Here is a 22517-nt window from a genome sequence, read left to right as displayed (position 1 = left end):
TAAAGCTCGGAAATATGGAGATTGGTGGATTGGATACTGGAGAAGCAACCAACAAGTTTCTTCAACTTCTGGAGTCAAATCATTTTTCCATCCTTACCGATCACTTTGGATTTTACTTCCCATGCACACATAACTACGTCTAGTTTGGCAAGCACACCTTAATCTTCTGTTCCATTCTACTGTCCTCCTTCTCTTTCCATGTTTTCTAAAGGCCCAATTCAAACAGGCCCTCCTCCATGAAGCTCTTCCCTTTTATCCTCTGCTGGAGATCCTCTCTCTGTCATCTTATTTCCAACAATTGATATGTCCAGACTTTCTGAGTCTGATAGTTTCCAATCTTGAATTCTACTGTACTACCTGTCTCTTCCAGATGCTGTAAGTTCTCCGAGAAAGAAGATTGTGCTTCCATTGTCATTGATTCCTCTTAGAGGACCAGGTACTATTGCAGGGAAATCAGCCAATGGGTTTTGGAGGTCATGGAGGTCATTTTCCTGATGACACAGTTTGTGTATTTCCATTACTATCAATAGCCCCACTCCTGCTTCTATGAAAAGGTGTAAGGGTTTAGCATGCTGGCAATTTGCTTATCTAGTAGCCAATCCCTCACCCCTAGCTAGTTAGTGCAGTGAGCTTGATCGCTGAAAAGCAAAAATCCAGAGGCTCAGAAAGTATTTCTTTTTTTAACTTTTAAAAAATATCTCTATTACAACAGCCTTGTGCCATAAGTCAATGATTTATGGATCAGAATAAAGCAACATTTCCTTCCCCTTTTCACTCTCTTCTTTCTCATAGTATCACTGTTTAGATGACATGTACCTGAGAGGGGAAGAGAGTCTTGTGTGTTTTCAGAAATGAATACTTTATAAGCAACGGGACTGTCTACAGTGTTGGGGCATGGGATAAGTAAAAGTAATAGCAGGGTACACACTGCAGAGAGCCTTAAATACCAGGCTAAGAACCAAGATTCTTATCCAGGAGGTGAAGTGGGGCCATACACAGGCTTAACCTAACAAGTGACCTGATCACATTTTTGTTCACCTTGTTGAGAGTCCTATCAATTTTCTTACCACAGGGAAAAGGGTTCCTTTTCACTCTCAAAATTTGTTGTTCTTATCTTTGACCATATCATTTACAGATATCTCAAACTTACACATTTAAAATAAAACTGTGAATTTTCTTCTAGAAACATGCCTCTCCCTCATGTCCTCTTCATCTCAGCAAATGGCTCTAGCATTCACCTCATCTCTCAAACAAAAAACCTGGGGAGACATCCCTGATCTGCCCTGTCTTTGGCTCTACATATTGACCTACAAATAACCCCTGCAAATTTTATCTCCACATAATATCACTGAATCCATCCCTATGTCTCTTTCTCACTGATGGCCAATATCTTAGTCCAGAAGCTCCTGGATGGCTATGATAGTCATCACATTGAGATTTCCCAGGTCCTTTCTTGTCCACCTTTAATCCATTCTCCATACCAGGTAATAATCTGGCTTCTGACCCATTCTCTCACTTCACTTTCATCCACTCTTTCTCTTATTCAGCCAGATCCTTAAGCTTGTCCATCTTTCCCTCCCTCAGAGCCTTTGCATATGCCATTCACTTTGCTTAAAATGTTGTTTCCTTATCCTCTTCATAAGGCTGCACTTTTTCAGCCTCAGCTAAAATAGTATATTCTCAGAATGGCTTCCCCTTACTACCCTATTTGAATAGTGAGCCCCTGTTATTCTCTATTTTAATTCCTTGTTCATAGTATTTTATCATGTATTTGATATGTGTGCTCGTTTATTGTCTTTGTTTTTATTTTTTGTCTTTCTCCCATAAGAATGTAAATTCACAAGGTAGGGGTTGTGTCAGCCTTGTTCCCCATTCTACCCCAGCCCTGAATCCTGTCACATGGCCAGGGCTGGATTAAATACCTACTGAATGGAAGGAATTTCTGCCTGTCTATTGTATTTCATAGGACATTTATTGAGTCTAAGCTGCCTTGGAATATGAAAACAGTGGGTAATTTAAACTCCTTTACTATCTAAATAATCAATGTCTTTTCTTTAAAAAAAGAATTCTTAAGACTTTGTGGGATTCACGTTTCCTTCACCACCGAGAAACATCCTTGATGAAATTGATGAATGCACTTGAGGCCTATCTTGAGCAACAGAAGGGTGGAATCTGTGAAAATGGCAATCTGTGCCCTTATATGGCAAACCAGACTTTGCCAAACAAAGATTCTCAAATCCACAGAGTCCCTGTGGTCTGTGATATGCCACTGTGATTCATTCAATGACACTGAATGGTGTTCTCCATGGACCAGTGCATACACTTGCAGCTCCTTTTCTAGGTCCTTCACTCCTAATTCTTTTCCCTAAGTGGGGGTTTGCCAAGGTCTAAGCCTATACACCCTTCACTTCTGTTCTAATTCTATGCTCTATTTCCACGAGAGGAATTGCCCCATCTCATGCTTCCCAGCTATCAACTTTCTCTTGACAAACCTTAAACCCAAATTTCTAATCTCAGTCTCACTTTCCAATCAGCTCTATTTTTCCATCAGTCTGCATCATGGATTCCTAATACTGTTCTGCAGATTGGATTCAAATCTGAGCCTGACAAATGTAAATCTATCATCCCCACCTCTCAGCCTCAGCTATACAATCTGATACTTTCTCTCATCAATGCTCTCTTTGTACACAGCTTTGTGTTTTTACCCTATTAATTTTTGCTGTTAATATATAAACCTGTGGAAGTGGGGAATGCTTCCCAATCTCATTTTACCCAGTTGTAAAGATTGTGCCCTGCACAACTCTAGAGGGTGTCATTTATCCTGCAGTCTATGTGAATGGGGCCCTCTGGAGTTCTGTCTGGAAGTATCTCTGATTCTTTTATACTTTTTCCATCTTGTGTGCCAAACACAAGCTTATCTACATTGTGGCCACCAAGAAAATACTGTTGACAGACTATTTTGGCCAATGGTGGTGAGGAGTGAAAAGTGTCAGAGAATATCGGATCCACACCCTAAATTTTCTCTACTGGATTCTTTGAAACACTTGCCATGTCTCTCTCCTCATGTAGGTTGCTCCATTCTGAAAAGAATGTGTTTTTGTTAAGTGTTGTCAATTTATCTCTTACTTCTTTGTATAATCCTTCCATTGTGATGGCATCAAGCTCAAAAAGAAATGTGAAGCTGAATAGCAATTATTTCCTGATGGCTCTGCACATAGATTGGTCATGGTGGTTACTCAGAAAACTGGAACATGGGTTGCCTATGCTGAGCACTTAGATAATATATTTACAGCAGGAACCGGCAGAGGGTGCCTACCCATAGTCATTCAAGGAGGAAACAGAAACAACCTCTGTGTCCTGTTGCCTAGCCCAGGACCTGGCACTTGGTAGGGACCCTCTAAACATATGCTGAATGAATGAGTTGGAATTACCTTTGCAATGGTGGGAATGCCCTTGTGTAATTATCCTGTATCTAATGCAATTCAATAGAAGAGATCTGATGGGAGACTAGATACATGGCAATGGGTGACTCATAATTTTTAAGGACTTCAGGACTCTTTAGTTACAATTTATACTCACTTAGATTTTATACACTTAGATTTATGCCTTTTCATGATTGGATTTGTGATTCTATAGTTACCACAACATTTAAGGCTATCTGTGGTAAAAATGATATATCTGTTTGAGTGCTCATCATAACCAATTTTCAAAATAATTTGCATATGTACATAATTCATTATCAATAGATGTATGTTTAATAAATTATCAAAGGAATGCATACAGAAAGTCTTTTTTTAAATTTTTATATCTTTATCTTCTTTAGTGCTCCTGGTAAAGATTCTGGCACATGATAGTCAATAACTTCATGAGTTATGACTGAAATCAGTGAGTAAACACCGCATCTCCCATTACTGTTCAGAGTTCCTTGGGCATTTACATACAGCCCTCAGGGAGCCTAAGATAGTCTTTGAGACACTGTAGCTATTCTGGACGCCTCGCCAAAGAGGGGTACATATGGATACAACTGGTATCTGATAGGTAACAGCTACTGCAGTTGCATGTTAAATTAAGCTCTGAGCTTCCTAAAGGTCAAAGCAGAAGGGGCTATGCAATGGATTAAGTAGATCTCATTATGTAAAAAAAAAAAAAACATTAAAAAGTGAGAGAAGGAAAGGAGAAGTTCATACTGGAACATCTCCAAGACCTCTTCTAGCTTTGTAGACTATCTCACTCTATAGTTTAGAGACCAACTTGAAGCTGCTCTGTGATTCAGGATGTTTCACTTTAACTGGTACCCTCAGTTTTCCCAGATGGAGTTACCCCAGTTCCCTTAGAAACTCTCAGGATTTTTCAGTATTGGTCAACCACCTGTCTGCATTCCAGTTATGCTCCCAGACTAGTCTTACTATCCTATTTTCTCTCCCACCCCGATTTTTTTTTTCCTCTCTGCCTCCCTTGGTTTCTACAATCTTTTCACCAACATTTCTGAACATCAACCATCAGATTCCACATCAGTTAACCTGTAGGGTGTTAGTGTGTAAAAGTCAGTAAGACCTCCTCCTTCTTCCAAGGTGTGTTCCTGTCTTCCACACCTGCTGCTAAAATGCCCAGATGTGAGCTGCATGAGAATAGGACAGTGGGTATGTGTTAACCACTGTACCTCCATTACTCAGCACAAATGCTTGACACATCAAAAGTATTCAATTCCTATTTGCTGAACAAATAAATCTAAGCTAATATCTTAACCCAGTGCTTCCCCAATTACTCTACAGAACACTACTAGTATGGGAATGTAGTCTTAAAAGAATCCACTGGTCTACTGTATTCGGGCAATGCAATATCCTGTCTCCTGCTGAGAGTCACAGATCATTATGAACTTACTAAAGGCTCTGAGAAGTCCTGTAAAAATAAAATATGTTTAACCTGACTTCTGCCCATTTTTCCAAGTTTATTTGACCACAGAAGTTTATGTTTTTTAATATAACATCACATAGAACTAGCGATCTTTGGAAAATGTCTTCAGAGTTAACTTCCTTTTCAGAGGTGAAGAAAATGATGGGAAGCTGATGGTGCACAGATTTGAGGACAGATAGCACTAAGCCAGAACAAAGTTGTTCAAGGAACATGATGTTAGCTTTTTATGTTTTCTTTCCCTTCCAACACACTGTGTTCCAGTCACTTCCTAAGGACTAGAGCTGCATCCCTGTTCATTCCTTTGTCACTGCTATCTTCTCCTGAAATGGCCATCTCTCTCCCTCATCTTGCTCCCAGCTTCTCTTGCTGCCTCCTTTCATCACAATAAAAAATCCTGTTCCTGAAGCGTGGGTCAGATACCCCTACTTTCTGAACACTGTCCCCAGTAGTTTGCCTTCCACAATTCCCCCACCTCTGCCCTATAGCCCCAAAAGGAAATCATTTCACTTTTAGCAGATGATTTGGCAGTTTTTATATCAATGTATTTTTAATATTCCAACAGCACATATCAACTTACCTCTTTGTATAGGGACTTGCAAATAGGAGCTTGTCAATAAATGTGGATTTTGAATTGAAATCAAGATTTCATTTTTCCTAGATCCGCACCACCTTGTATTCTTCACAATTCCTAGGACAGTTCTCTTCTTATAGTATTACTAAAAATTGAGGGGTTATACCAAAGTATAAGTATAAGCCACTTTGGAAACTGACCTAAACCACTTCCCAAGCTGTCACTAAACATGTATATTCAGTCAGTGTGATGTTTTTAAGTATACTATTAATCTGCTCTTATTTAGTAGTTTGCAAATGGCAGGAATAGCATGGGTCACCCACGCATTTCATTTAGCACCAATGTGCTTCCAAAATAAAAGGGCACTTGCCATTACTGACCTCTGAGTTTATGGCTTAAAGTTATTATTTGAATACATAATTTATAGGGAGAAGCCAACTGTGGAGAGTATATGATATATCTATTTCAAGTTAAAAATCTTTGCAGATTAAAAATAGCTTTTGTAACTTGTAACTTCTTGGTGTCTCTTTATTCTCATTGCTTGCCTAATTTTGGAAGGAGGGGATATTTAAAATAAAGTATTCAAAAGCCCAGGTCTGCAAATCCATTCTAACAAAAGACATTTTGGAGAAAGTTTACTATAAATTTAACTTTGAAAATGTCTTAGAGAGAAGAAAATTATGTCCCATAAATGGTATGAATAGTTCTTTGGGTTTTTTAGCTTATGATCCCAGAAGGATTTTGGAACAAGAGGGCACATTTTTCCCCCCAGTTTTAGAGAAAAAAGCATACTAGTTCTACTAAGCCTTTATTTTCCATCAGTACTTTAAAGTTTACAAACTGTTCTCATTTATCCTCCCAGGAGCCTGAGTGGTTGGCACAGAAGGAAAAATAGCTATCATTTATGAGAGGTGCTATTCTCAGAGATCTGCCTCACAGATCCTCAAGCGGTCCTATGAAATAAATACTATGATTACCATCTTGCAGATGGGAAGAGTGAGGATGGGGAAGGTAAGCAACTTTCCTAAGGCCACACAGCTAGTTTGGGGGTGGAGCTGAGGTACAAACCCAGGCAGTCCGGCCCCAAATGATGTGTTCTTAACCAGTACACTACACTGTCTCCTGAGACCACAGCAGTGCTCATTCTTCATGACTTGCTTGAAGAAAGATATGTTGACCACAAACACAACAGAGTAGCCTCTTGACAGGCAAAGAGCAATGCAGAGGATCCAATCTCTAGCAGTTCAGACACTTCTGAGACCTCTTAGCCTACCTGAATGGGGCTTCCACTGTGGACACAGCACACCAAATCATGGGTCTTAAGGAGTTGTTTTCTGAGTGCAGGCAGCCCTAGAAATTCCATCTGTAGATCTATAAACAGGAAAGCCTGGAAAACCAAACAGCTTACCCAAGACCACTGAGCTCCTAGATGAGAGGCCTGGGACTGGAAACTAGTCTTTAGATCCCCAAGCCTGTTGTATGCCCCACTACTCCTTCTCTATAGCTGTCCTGTCTCTTCCGGCTTCCAGCTGTTGCCTGACTCTGAACAAGTCCTCACTGCTCCTGGCTAGGCTTGATCCCCGCCCAACTCCCAGTTTTCTCATCAGAAAAACGGGGAAAGCCAAACCCTCTTTGCTGAGTGGGTCTGAGAATTAATGATGCAGAAAAGATGTTGTAAGATAACACTATGAAAACATATACAAAGCAGCATATTTCTTCCAGAATCATGGTGGCATGCTATGTTCCATAAAAGTAGATTTTCTGTATTACTGAACTATTCATTATATATATATATATATATCCCAGCATTTCCTATAATCTTCTGCTTACAATCTACCTCTACATTCCTAAGAAGAATAGTAAAATACACACACCCTACCTTTGAGAGTTTTCCAGGCAAGGAATAGAGACAGTTGCCCACAAAAATAATCTGAGACAGGTTACTAGGAGAATAACTGAAAAAGTACAGTGTGAAGAGAAAAAGAAGGATGAATTTACACCTACAAATTTGGGGATGGTTTCAAGAAAGAGGTAGCATTTCCATGGGCACGAGAGGTAGAACTTCAGCAGGCAGAGGTGGATGAGGGCAAAGGACATCCATTCCAGGTGGAAGAGGGTCTGTGGACAAAGGGCAGTGAGCACTGTCAGGCATATTAAATTAATTTAAATTAAAATTTAATTTAAATATTAATTTAATTAAAAGACACTCAGGTTTACCACAGTGTCCAGTGAAAATGAAGTCAGAAGACCAACTTTGGAAAGCCTTGCACTACAGATTTATACATAAGGGCTATTGTTCACAGGCAGGTCTTGAGGGCAGAGCAGACTTGTTCTTTTGAACAGAGCAAGCAAATCAGAGCAGGAAAAGCTCTGTGCAAGAGGCAGTAGTTCAGGCAGACTTGGGCAGGGAGACCAGGTGCATAAGATTACATGCAAGTAAATGTGGCCAAGACTAAGGCCAAGACAGTGGGCTTGGGAAAGAGTGATAGGGTGAATGGGTCTGACATTCAGGACACTCTGGATGGATGAATAACAAAAGGGTGAGTCTCTTACTTGTAAGAAGGGCTCAAAAAATGGTGTGTGTGTGTGTGTGTGTGTGTAAGAGACAAAAAGAGGGTGATAGCTTGCAATTCATTTTGTCATTAACAACCATTTCACAGGAAAGATCTGGATGCTTCAGAGCATCATCAATTATTCACCTGGTTTCTGGCAACCTTTCAAAACATCTTATAGGTTTGTATATTATTTACTCCTTTGCCCTAATGCATTTCTCCTCTGCTATCCCTACCATAAGCCCTGAAATGAAACAAAACTAATTTTATAGCATGTAGAAAAATAAAGTCCAGAGAAACGTTCTTCATTTCCTGGAGGGCAATGACTCTCAACTGCCTGAAGAAATGGAAAATGATTTTTACCATCTTAGGGAGAAGAAAAACAGCAATTTCCAATTAAGCTGTTTGCTCTCTGTGTTCAAAAGGAGGAATGAACTGGTTTGGACCTCTTTCTATAAAACAGAATTAAAATGATGGTACAAGGTAGAGGACATGAAAAGAATGATGCAAATTTATGAGTAACACAGGACATAAATAAGGTGGCCAGCATAGTGCTTGGCACCGTGTGTTGGGGTTTTGCTGTTTTTGTCACCCCGAGATTCTAAACGTGAATTTGCTGATTCTGTGATTCTGAGGAAATCAGACAGATAATCACATTGAATTATAGGGACAGCAAAACACTCCCTCAGGATTCTGGCAAAAGATCTTATGACCACTTTTTTCTAACTTCAGGGACCTAGTTGCATGAATGAAGCATCTATTCTTTTTTCTTTTTTGAAAAAAATTAGGCTTACAAAAAAGTTGAAAAAAATAGTACAAAATGTTCCTGTATACCTTTTAGCAGACTTTTCCAGAAGCTAACATCTTACATAACCTTGGAGCAATTACTAAAACTATGAAATTAACATGGCTGCAATTCTATCAACTGACCTACAGACCATATATGACAGATGTCGTTTCTCAGGCACAGGATCCAATCCTGGATTACATGTTACTTTTGGCTATCACGTCTCCTTAGTGTCCCCCAATCCAGGGCAAATCCTCAGTATTTTTTTGTTTTTTTCCACTTATGACTTTGAAGAATACAGGTCAGTTGTTCAGTAACATGTCCATCATCTGCTGTTCCTTCATACTTAAAATTCAGATGATGCATTTTTGTCAAAACCATCATAGAAGTGATGTTGTGTCCATTTCATTGTATCATATTAGGAAGTAAATGGTGTCTACACATTTCATTGCTAGCCATTTGAATTTGATTGTTGGTTCGTCATTTCTGCTGGTTTACCAATGTAAAGCTAGTATTTTCTCCCATGTATTTGCTGAGTATCTTGTGGGAAGATACTTTGAGACTATACAAACATCCTGGTTCTCATCATACCTTCTCCCAGAGGTTTTAGTTCCTATTGATTAATCTTGCCTGCAACAATTATTGTTGTGGTGTTCGCCAAGTCATGATGTGCATCTATGCTTCTTTATTTATTAATTGGAATTCTACTAAAGAAAGAGCTTTCCTTTCCCTCCATTCAGTAACTTATTAAATTACTTGTTTAAATCAGCATGGAACAACAAACATTTTCTTTATTTTGTGGGTTACAATCCATTAGCATCATTTTAAAATTTTATTGTTTGTCATGAAATTAGCCATTGGAAGCTCCTTCCAGTTGGCTCTGATATCCTTTTTCCATGCCCTTATCATTTCTGAAGGATTCTCTTATTTTCTGGAACCATAAATTGTCCCAGGCTCATCTTGTATACTCCCTGTCCTAGTCCTGGAATCATTCATTTTCCCAAGGAGGCTGTGTTAATCTTATTAAGGAACGGCATTTAGAAACCGTTTTGGGGCTCCAGATGTGCTCACTGTGAGTTTGGTATCATTGCTTCCAGGACTTCTCAGCAGACAGAGCTGGAAAATATAAGTATGCATACATACGCAAACATTTATCTATTTCTACATCTATTTACCTATATATATACACACATACATATGTATGTGTGTGTGTATTACTGAGTCTGTGGAAACAACTTCACCAACTAGAGTGCAGTATTGTGCACAGTTCCTTTTGTCATTTGCTTTACAATTTATAGTCAAAATACTGCTTTTTCAAAATTACTTAGGTTACTCCTTATCTTCTTCAACTCCTTTGGTGTGATGTTATTTGTTTATTTGTTTATTTATTTATTTATTATTTTTTAAGTAGGCTCCATGCCCAATGTGGGGCATGTTCTACTGACTGATCCAGCCAGGCGCCCCTGATTTTATTTATTTATTTAGAAAGATTTTTATTTATTTGAGAGAGAGAGAACACTGGAGTGGGGAGGGATAGAAGGGGAGGAAGAAAGAATCTGGAGCAGACTCCGCACTGAGCAGGGAGCCTGATGTGGGTGGGGCTGGATCCCATGACCAGGAGTCAGATGCTTAACTGACTGAGCCACCCAGGAGCCCCTGATATTATTTATTTTTAATGCAGTTAATTTGTTACTGTTTTAGTCTGCTTGAGATTTACCTCCCTCCCAAATCCTGGCTGTTATGTATGCATGTATTTGGTTTGTGATTCACTATCATTGCTCTAAAAGTCGGAACTTTACAAACAGGTAGACTCAAAAATGGTCACTTGGCCTTCATTCCTTACAGTCCATTCCCATTCTTACATTCTTCCCACCCGCCCTCTAGGCAGTTAATCTCATTAGTGTCTGGTTTACTCTCCTGTATTTCTTTTTTGAACAAATGTGCAGATATACGTGTGTTAATTTAAGCCACCTTCTCTGTTACATGAAGGACTGTGCACTAGAGATGTTAAGAGAAGAAACAGAAGAACAAAAACCCTATTTTTAACGTTTCCACGTACTGAACAACCTGGAAATATAGAACTGGAGAACAGAAGTAGACAGTTATTGAAGCTACATAAACATCGGGTTGTGATAATAAAAGGCAATAGTTAAAAAATACAATTACTTTACACTACATCAAAAACTAAAGATGTAATGTATGGTGATTAACATAATAACATAATAAAAAAATAAAAAAAAATTACAATTACTCCAGTATCAGCCTACACCCCTCCTGACAGCATATCCAGCAAAGTTTTTATATGTTCTTCAATGATCAAGAATCCAGAAAAGTTAGAATACAGAGCCAACTTCTACAAAATTTTAACTATTAACTTGCATACGAATGATACTTTGTAAATTATAAAGCATTTTTTGGATGCATTATTTTACTGGGCAACCCCATTATCCTGTGAGGCAGCTGCAAGAGATTTTCTCACCTCCATTTTACATATGGAGATACTAAGGTTCAGTTAATTACAGATGTGTATACCATCCTCACCAGATGGTGAGGCTCCTGGAAAGCAGTGTGTTGTGCCTTATTCACCCCTCTGATGCCCAGCATAGCTCCCTGGTGCATATGGAGTGACAAGGAAACACTGACTGGACAAGATTAAATGGTAAATCCAAGACAAATACCCAGTCAGTGGTCAGGAATCCTAAATGTATTTAGTGAGCCCACAAGCACTGGGCATTCAACAAGCATTCGACATTTACTATATGCTTGGTACGAGGCATACAAAGATAAATAAGGAAAGAGCCATGTTCTCAAGGAATTCACCATCATTAAAGACAGATGAATAAACAAGTAATTAGAATGTGATGAGCATGCTATGGCACAGAAATTGTTATGGTATTCATAAAGTACTTTTGAATAAATATGGTCCTTTGGGATCTTGGAGTAACGAAGAGTGTCAGACAGACACCTTTAGGGATAAGCCCTTTACTTGGGGCCTGGAATTTCTCCCTATCCCTCTTCTCCCACTGCATTTCCCCCATTCTTTCCTGTATAACTCATTCTTTGTTTTCTCCTTGAAGATGCACCTAATTCTGTCAGGTTTGAGCATCCCCATTTGGAGTTTGCTATTATCCTGTATTTTCTACACACACGTATTTTTTATACTGCATAAATGCTGGAACTAAAAGGTTGCACTAATCTCTTCCCTCTTGGAACACTGTCTGGTGGAGAACACACATGTTACTAAAGTCTCAGTTTTCCTGCTAAGGCAAAATGGAGTAGTCATTAGGTGATCCAAGGTCAATTGCCCTGTTTGGAATCTGATCTCTGCTCTTCCCAGCCATGTGATTGTGGACAACTTGCTTTAACCTTTCTAAGTGTTATTTTCTTCTTCTGGAATTTAAGAATAAAGACAATACTCCAAGATTGTGGTTAACATTAAGTTGATTGTTATAATAATTGTGAAGTGCTCATAAATGTCTCACACTTAACCGGTTAGTTAAGAAAGTTTCTATTATTATCTCTCCTTTACCAAACTACTAGATTATAGCTCACTGTGATGTCTCCTCTGTCCCAGGAACCCTGATACGAACCAGGAGGCGGGACAAGCACTCCAAGAACTGCCACTTTTGACCATGAACCTTTTCACCTGATGGTCCCCAATTTCACTTCTAGATTTTGGTTCAGTGTCTGTCTACTACCTCTCCCCAGAAAGTCTGATTCCAATATTCTGCTTAAGTCATCTCTATTCCATTATCTTGGTCATGAGGTCAATGAAAATGTAGACTCAATGAGCTTGAAGCATCCTTTGGATTTTGTTAGCAAATGTCTATGCCAAAAGGAATACAAATGCCAATCCATACATCTCGGATCCCTAGAATATCAGGGTGGGAAGGAATGTAGGGAGAAGTCCTCATTTTACAGATGGAAAAAGCTGAGGTCATAAAGCAGTTCAGTAATATTACCAAGATTAGAACTCAATCTGCTCTCTCCAAAGATTGAATTCTTTCCGACCCATAAATAGGCACATGAAAAGAACAAATCGGGTCACTAAATTTACCCTTTTCAGACAAATTAGTCCAAATTCTCTCCTAGTATATAGATATGGAAATCCTTGGGAAATCTAAGCCAAATTTGGTTACTCTTTGGGGACCTATCTCTGAGGATTGGGAAATTAAATAAAGAAAATTTTTGGAAATTTCAGTGCTATGGACTGAACTGTGTCTCCCTCCAACCTGACCAAATTTATGTGTTGAAGCCCTATCCTCCAATGTGATTATATCTGGAGATATGGTCTTTTAGGATGTAATTAAGGTTAAATAAGGTCATAAAGGTGGAGCTCTAATCTAATAGGACCGTGGCCTTTTAAGAAGAGAAAGAGAACCTTCTCTCTGTGTCTTTCTCTCCCTATCATGTGAGGACACAATGAGAAGGTGGCTATCAGCAAGCCAAGAAGAGAATTCTTACCATGAGAACCCAACCATGCTGGTACCTGATCTTGGGCTTCCAGCATCCAGAAATGTGACAAAATTAATTTGTGTAATTTAAGTCACCTAATCTATGATATTTTGTTATGGCAGCCCAAGCTGACTAACGTACCCTGAATGACATCCCATCTGCAATGTCTTTTTAAGTCTTTAACAAACATAACTTAGAGTTGACTTCTGGGGAATAGGGCATGAATTTGCAATGACATTTTTTGCCAAATAAGTGCTCTCCAATTCTGCTAGAATTAATACCAATGTATCTACAATGCTAATGCTAGGTGAGAGGTGGAAGAGGGAAGGAGAGACTCAAAATAATATTGTGCTCACACTGAAAGGGTCAGTGCTTGAGATGACAATCACCAGATTTGGGGAGACATGAGGCAATAATGGAGAGCCCTTCTTATAGTTCAGCAGCAAACGGGCCCGTCTCCCCTCCTATACTCCCACCGGTACAGAACTGCTCCCAGAGGGACACTGGGATTCCTCACTCTAGTCTAATTTTAAGTGAATCAAATGAGGTGGCACTCTGCCACATCCCTCTGGAAACTATTCGAAAATCGAGCAGATCTCATCTTTTGAAAATGTTCCCTGAGTAATGGAAACATGAGGAAGGGGAATATACTACAGACCCCGGATGCATTTTTCAACCACAGTGGAATGCAATATGCCAGACACACTTTTATAGTGGTCAGGATGGACGTGGGAAAGATTTGGGGGAATAGAACAATAAGCTTGCCTGTCGTCTTAAATCACTTTCACCACTAGATGCTCTGGAGGATTAAATGACACAGTGCTAGGTACGTTGGGAGGGGCTCAATCCCATTTCAATCCAAGACACGTGGATATTGTTACATGACAGCTACCATCTAGGTAACAGACTAGGGTTTTCTGCTTTTCATAGAGATATTACAGGGTGAGAAGAGATGAGTTCAGTTAGCAGTCATTCTACCCACCAACTCGCATAGAACTGTAGCCAAGATGTCGGGCAGGGCCTCTCTGAATCGTGAAATTTTGATTATATTTATTTCAGCCCCTGGATATATATTCCCATCCAAAGCCAATTCCAAGATTTCGATGAGTTCCTAGCAAGATTTTGTTCTCAATATCATCTCTTGTCTTCTGACTTCAGTGTCTATTTGTGCTTCTTTGTTCTACATCTTGTTAACACAATTGTTTTTATTTAGCCCCCAAACCCCATTACATAAGTCCCTCCCAAATTTGGTACTTAACAATCTGGGGGAAAGGCAAAGATGTATTTGAAAGGTAGCAAAGTCTCTCACACTCTCTCACTCAAATAAATAAATAAGTCTTAAAAGAAAATTGGGTGCCTGGGTGGCGTAATCAGTTAAACAGCCGACTCTTGGTTCTGGCTCAGGTTGTGATCTCAGGGTTGTGAGATTGAGCCCTGCCTGTGTTGAGCTCTGAGCTCAGTGCAGAGTCTGCTTAAGACTCTCTCTCCCTCTCCCTGTGACCCTTCCTACCTCAAATAAATCAATCAATCAATCAATCAATCAATCTTAAAAAAAAAAAAGGTGACAAAGCAAATGATTTCCAAAGGTAATGCTAGTTAGCAGTTTGCTAAAAATACTTTTAGTTGTTTCACCCCTAGATGTTTTACCTAACCCTTTACTGCGTAGTCTCAACCAATTTTGACCTTTTTTTCCTCCTGTCTCTAACTCCATCCCCATAAGCCCACCCCCAGCTCCTATTTTCAGAGTGAAATAAAATTTATCCTGATTTAATACAGTATGCTGAGGGATCATCTGTTGCTGCAACTCTGAAGCTGGAGTAAGATTCCTGAGTTGGGAAGAAGGCAGGGCAGGTTCCTTATATCCACAGCATCATGGAAGCTCTGGGTTGGAAGGCATCAGAACTGTCATCTTATCTACCTCACCTCCTCCATACACAGAGGGTAGGAATGTACCAAGTACCTGTCATTTGAATATCTCCAGAAAGAGGAATGGCCAGCCATTTCATGAGGACCCATCATTTACTAAAACCAGCATTTCAATGTGACTAATTTGAGTCTAGAAACCACCCCATTAGGCAATTTTTATTATCTATACCTTATAGGTGAGAAAATTGATCCTAAGAGAGAGGAGGAGATATTTTGCCCAAAGTTCGGGCAAACAGTTGTAGAACTGCTATTCAACCCAGACATGTTTGTCTCCAGTCTGTCTATAGTGCAGTAAGTCGGGGCACACAGATTTTGGTATCAAGTTGGAAATGAGTTTGGATCCTGAGTCTTCACTTTTTAATTGTATAGCCCTGGCCTCACAGCTTGTTTCCTCACTGAAATAAAAATAATAATAAAATAAAATAAAGAAATAAAAATAGTACCAAACTCTGAAACTCAGGATAATTGAGTTTGCCTTTGTGAAGTGCTTTCCATGGTACCTGACATAGTAAGTGCTCAGTAAATTATATGTGTTGTTAATAATATTATACCAATTTATTCCTCCGGGCCAAGGTTTGCCCATTAATGAATGGCCATATCTGGACTAGAAGTTCCCATTCTTTCCAGCTCTGATAGTCTATGGTTGTACGCTCAACACTCAATAACTGCCGTGTAGACATTTTTTTTTTTTTTTTTTTGCATTTACACCCTTCATTTACTTGGGGAACTCATGATAGGAGGAGCTCTTTCCTTCTCTCTCTCCCCCCCTTTTTGTAATGCCCCCCCATGGCAATATAGACAAAATACATTATTACACTACCGCAAAGACAGCCCAAGCTTTATGAAAACAAACAGAGGCTTTAGAGTGTTCAACTAAGCAATATTTCTGCCACTCCTGTCTTGCATGGGATAGGTGTTCCTAATCAGGGTGAGTGACAGCCACATCTGTTCAGTGGGCGAGAAAAGAAAGCTCCATCCAGTGCCCTTCATTTATTCACCACCAAGAAGAGAATCCCAGTCAAAAGAAAAACAATTCTGCCTCTAGTTGTAGCTAATTATCCAGCAGCAGAAAGGCACATGATGGAGGTGCCTGCCTAGTGTCTGAAAGCAGAGCAGATGTTTTCAATTGTTTCCTCCTTTGTAATTTTACCCTGGAAATAAGAATTTAAAACCTGGAAAATAATAAAAATACATGAACCTCACAAAGGGACATACATAGCAGCAGAAGACAAACAGCATGGATAAGAGAGTGAATGTACTTCGAGTCATCACATGGGAGTATTCAGGAATTACTTTTCCAATCAGATCACAACAAGGGACACAACTGCACCTCTAAATATCTTTTTAATTGAGGGGAAAATATGGCAGATTCTGCTAAATGTATTTTTTTTTAATAACAGAAAATAGCAGGATTTCTTTATGATGCCAGGATTGAGCACTAGGCCAACACCTATTCGAGAAGCTCTGGTACTCTAACACATTTGGTGTGCAAGAAGAAAATATTGATAAATCCAAGATAATAGAGGAGTTTATTAATAGTGCCATATATTAAGCTTTAGTACAGTTCTAAAAGATTTCTGAATCAGTGTCACCAAAGGTAAGAGATAGAAAGAACCTGAAAATCTGAGTGATCAAGTAAACCCAACATATCCATATTACAGATTGGGAGACTGAGAGATGGAGACGCTAACTTGCCTAAGATCAGAGAATGAGTTAAAGACAAAATGGAAACCATGCCATGAAATTTAGGGAAACCTGAAATATATGGGTAGATAATCATACTTATTTGTCTCCCAGATAACTGAACGTGTTACTTTGAAGAGCGATTAAAACAATTCCAGTTAGCAAGTTTCAAGCTTGTATAGTGAATGATCAGTACACCAAAGAAAGAGAATGCTAATTCAAGACTATAATGTCATCTTTTACTTTCTTCAACCTTGCTCTGGCATAACATTGAGAAAACAATAAGCCTAAAATGAGTCTTATGTCGGATAGGAATCAGCACCTTTGGGAAAAAAAATGCCAACAGGGAAAAGTAAAACACTAACTAAATGAAATGTTTACATTTACTTCTTGAAAGAAGGTAATCTATAGCCTCATAAGAGGAAGTGCCTCACATAATAATAAACTGCAATTTGAAAATTCAGAATATCTACTTGACATCATAGAATCCTATTCTTTAGGAGGGCCTTGGATGCTGCCTGGAGCTGTCCCATCTGATACAGCATCCCATCCCATTGTAGACTTCATGAGCGCAACAGCGCAGCTTTATTGTGAAGGCCTCCATTGAAACAAAACAACTAGAATCCAACACACGTAACTGACAGAACATTCTTCCTTATTTTTAGCCAGAGTTAGGCTCTCTGGAGTAGTACTTTTTGGTCATTGTTGGGCCTTCAGTGACCTCAATAAGCAAGTCTAGCTCAACAATTGCCCTTTAGATGCTGGAGACCAGAGGTCATGCGCTTCCTAAGGCTTTGTGTTTCCAAACCATGACCTAGTCATTTCCATTTGGAAATTCTGCAGTCTTTGGTGCTATCATGGTTAATTTTATGTGTCAACTTGCTAGGCTACGGTACCCATTTGTTTGGTCAACACCAGTCTGGATATGAATACCTAACGAAGGTATTTTTTAGATGTAGTTAACATTTAAATTACTAGACTTTCAATAAAGTAAATTATTCTCTATAACATGGGTGGGCTTCACCCAATCAATCGAAGGCCTTAAGAATAAAGACTGAGATTTTCCGAAAAAGGAATTATTCTCAAGAATGCAACATAGAAATCCTGCCTCAGTTTCCAGCTTGCTGTTCTGCAAAATTTGAACTCAAGACTGCAACATCAATATCAATTCTTACTTGAACTTCTAGTCTGCCAGCTTGCTCTATGGGTTTCAGACCTAAGGGCCCCCACATTCACATAAGCCAGTTCCTCAGAATAAACCAATCTCTTCCCTTCCCCCACTTCTCTCTCTCTCTCTGCAATAAAAGACATTTTTATAGTCTTTTTTTTTTTCCTAATCTTTGCCCATATTGTGGATAAGACAATGTCAGAAATGAAAGAAGAAGGGAGGGTGTTTCATTTCCCTCTAGTGTTGGAGATGTGGCAAAAACCAAAAGTCTCCCAATTGTATAGGCATTTAACATTTACAAATACAAATGTTTCTCAGGGAATCCTAACTTCAATCCCATAAGCTAGACATTAACTTCATTTTACAGATGAGAAATGAAGGCCTGGGGATATAAAAATGATGTCCCCGAGACCTTTAGGCTTATAGGTAGAACTCCAAGTCTGATATTCTCCCTACCACCCCTTTCTATGGCTTCTTCATAATAAGAGGACACGGGAGCTATGTACGAGATTCTTCTGTGGCTGTGCTGCCCACTCATGGGAATCTGACCCCCCATTTTGACCAGAGAAGGCAGAAGGAAAGACCTCTGCAAAGGTCAGACCATGCATTGCCTGAGGCTATTGTTCTCCATTCCAGCCTCAAGAGCTCTAAGAGATCAATGAAAGCATACATTGGGAAATAACAGAGGCATGAGAAAATTTTACAGATTGGCTAGTTTTCACTTCCTGTTGGCTTTTCCAGCACATTCTTGGCACCAGATGAGAGTAATGTGGTAATGTGGTAAAAAGTCTCTCTGAGATGCTACCCATTTAGAGACAGGGGGCAGTGAGATACCCTAGCCCTTGATGCCCTAAGGGCTTGTCTGGACATCCTGAGGTTTTCATAGTAACCAATGTGGTCAACTTTTTGCCATATCAAGTAGGTTTGCATTTTAGAGAACCTCAAGGCATCAACATTATGGCACTAGCTATACTTTTGCTGCTGACTCTGTTTTGGAAATGCCAAAAAAGGAGGTTTACTTCATGCTTACTTGATGTCTAAAGAAAATATGCAAGCTCAATCTTGTCTTGTCCTAACTGGCATAATCACCCGTTGCGATATGCATTTCACAGGATTAGAACCAGTAACAAGAAGTCACATTGTGCCCTATCTTAAAGAAAATAAGTATCTAGGCCCTGAACTTGGAAAACAGATTCAGTAAGGGAGTTAACTCTCACATTTTAAAAGAATTCCCCTGGCATGATGTAACAGCAGCAGCTATGACTTACTGAGCACCTACTGTGGGCCAGGTATTTTAACTAGCAATAATCGCACCTCGGATAAACCTCATTGGCTACGATACTGCCACTGCGCAAAGCTGGGCCAGGTATTCTATAGACATTATTTACATTTCTCAATTTTCCTAACAACCATGGAAGGCATGTAGGAGAAAATTGTTACTTGGTAAAAGGAAATAACTTACTGAAGGTCACATAGCTAGAAAATATCTACCTCTGGCAGGCTTGTCTAGGAGACATTTCTGCTACTACACTGAAGCATTTGTCTTCAGATCACATATAAAACATGTTAACTCTTTAGATGGGCAAAATCTTCCCCCCAACACACACACACACACACACACACACACACACACACACACAGAAATTCTTCCTATCAAAATGGAATTTAAATGACATCCTGACAAAAACAGCTATTCCATCAAAGTATACTTATCTTTCAGGACATAGAAAGTGGCTACAGTTATATTAGGTGTTCAATTAATACTCGTGAAATAAAAAATGCATCATTTATTCCAATTGATCCAAAACATTTCACCTAAGACCTTCTCTTCCTACCAACCCATTAGATATATTTCTAAGAAGAAAGTCACTAATTATTTCTATAAGTATGCACAGAGCACATACTGTGGTGGGGGATGTAGTTCGAAGAACTGGGATACAGTTTTAAAGACGAGAGCTTGCTGGCTACTAGGGAGGCAACAGTCATCCAGGAGAGATGGACTTGTAAACTGACAGTATCTATCAGACACTGTGATTAGTCCTAGGTATGTGCACATGCAACCCACGACAGCAACCCACGACAGCACAGTGGAGGACTATATAGAGAGCCATAGAAAGAGATGAAAATCTGCAGTGTCCCAGTGCTTGGCCAAATGTAGTATCCCCTTGTTCTCTTATGCTTATTCTCGAAGAGGCCTTTACGTGTGACTCCAGGTTTTTCTCCTAGCCCCATAGGGTCATGAGGTTTGGCAACTGTGTAGATCATTTTCAAACTAAATTTTGTTTTTCACCATAGCATAGGCTAGGGAATTGAAAAGCTCCACAGCAACACAACACTTAGAAATCCTAGATATAATTAATATGAGAGTTCCTTTTAAATGCATAGTTGAATTCACAAGAAAGTAAGAAAAATGCCTAAGAACCAAAAAACCAAAGAAGGAATTGAGATCCAGATGATGATCAAACAAGTTTATGCTGTGGCCTCCCAAGGAGGGTGGGTGAGGCTTTTGTTGGGGTCTTGGTAACGTAGGGTTGGGATTAAATTACCCCAGGGGATCTGGAGAGAAGGATTTGGGCCTGATCCTGGACGGAAATGGAAATTTAGACTTCTGCGTCAAGTCAGAACTCTCAAAATTCTATGCCTCTGTTAAAGGTGGACTCTTACATCTGCCCTCTTGAGAAACAGTATCATTTATGCCAGTCTGTCCCTGTAGAGTCTGAGAAGTGACAACCCAGTCCAACGTAATGCTATTATTTCCTTTTTATGTAAATGCCTTTACATGTTCTGTGTCTTTTTCCATTAAAGAAAGCTTATCTCTCTTGTCCTTGGCTCTTGGTTGAAAAAAAGTCTAATAAGAGGTTTCATAATGAGGGGCGCCTGGGTGGCTCAGTCGGTTAAGCGTCTGCCTTTGGCTCAGGTCATGATCCCGGGATCCTGGGATTGAGCCCCGCATCGGGCTCCCTGCTCCGCGGGAAGCCTGCTTCTCCCTCTCCCTCTCCCCCTGCTTGTGTTCCCTCTCTCGCTGTGTCTCTCTCTGTCAAATAAATAAATAAAATCTTTTAAAAAAAAAGATTTCATAATGATATGAAATGCTTTTTGATAAACTTGTCCAAATATTCATTAGAAGGGTTTGTTCCATTTTACATTCTCTCCAACTGTGTATGGGGGATGAAGTCCATTGCCATCCCTCCTTACCAATCTCTGGGCACTATACAAAAAATATTTTAATCATTGCCAGTCTCATAAAAATAAAACAGCATATATTTTTAAATTGAAGGTGCATAGAATTGTTTTCCTGTAACGTCAAACATCCTTCCACATGTGTTCCAACTATGTTTATGTCACTTGTGAATTATTATTACATGTCTATGTGTCAACTTCCATTTTTCAGTTTAGTCCTTCTTGTTTGTTTTTGTTGTTGATAGTAAATTACACTTAATATTTATCATCTATTACCAATTACCAATATTTAACACCTATACATCATGCTTATACAGCATATTTCTGTGTCAGGCACTATTTTTAATGATTGACATGCTAATATTCATTTAATCCTTATGATAAATCCTAAAGGGTAGAGACTGTTATCATCCCCATTGATACACAGGTCAAAACAGATTCAGAGAGGTTGACTAACTGATAAAGATCTTGGGGACTTAACCCTTTTGTTTGGTATGTCTGCTGACTCCTGCACATTAAATTATTGTATTGTGTGCTTTGTAATTAAAATTGTGAACTCATTTTCAAGCTCACAATTTTTCTGGGACAATCCAGTGGGACCTGAGATGAAGGCATACTCCCTCAGAGATTTTCATTTGCCTATATTATACATTCTGGATACTTCACTGGTGATTTTAAATAGTATTGAGATCTATTTTATATGCCATAAAGTTTACCTGTTTAAAGTATACAAATCAGGGGCGCCTGGGTGGCTCAGTCGTTAAGCGTCTGCCTTCGGCTCAGGTCATGATCCCAGGGTCCTGGGATCGAGCCCCGCATCGGGCTCCCTGCTCGGCGGGAAGCCTGCTTCTCCCTCTCCCACTCCCCCTGCTTGTGTTCCCTCTCTGGCTGTGTCTCTCTCTGTCAAACAAATAAAATCTTTAAAAAAAAATAAAAAATAAAAATAAAGTACACAAATCAATGATTTTTAGTATATTTACAGAGTTGTGCAACCATCATTATAATCTAATTTTAAAACATGTTTATCATACACAAAAAATCTTGTATCCATTAGTAATCACTCCCCCATTCCACCCCCAATCCACCAATCTACTTTTTGTCTCTGCAGATTTGCCTACTTGAAGCATTTCATATAAATATATCATACAGTATGTGTTTTTTGTAACTGTCTTCTTTTGCTTAGGAAAATACTTTTACTTTTTCAGCCTAAGGATTAATGGACAATGCTAGTTATACAAATGAAATCTACAAACCCACATGATGTTCAGGTCCATATCTATG

General features: G+C 39.3%; 1 pseudogene; it reads right to left on the bottom strand.

Annotated features, from left to right (window-relative positions):
* Positions 1-19345: 19345 nt before the first annotated feature.
* Positions 19346-19415, bottom strand: LOC118555520 (U4 spliceosomal RNA; annotated as a pseudogene).
* Between the last annotated feature and the right edge of the window lie 3102 nt (positions 19416-22517).

This window comes from Halichoerus grypus, chromosome 14 (genome assembly GCF_964656455.1).
Source record: "Halichoerus grypus chromosome 14, mHalGry1.hap1.1, whole genome shotgun sequence".
Lineage (NCBI taxonomy): Eukaryota > Metazoa > Chordata > Mammalia > Carnivora > Phocidae > Halichoerus > Halichoerus grypus.
This window is presented reverse-complemented; position numbering and strand designations above follow the sequence as displayed.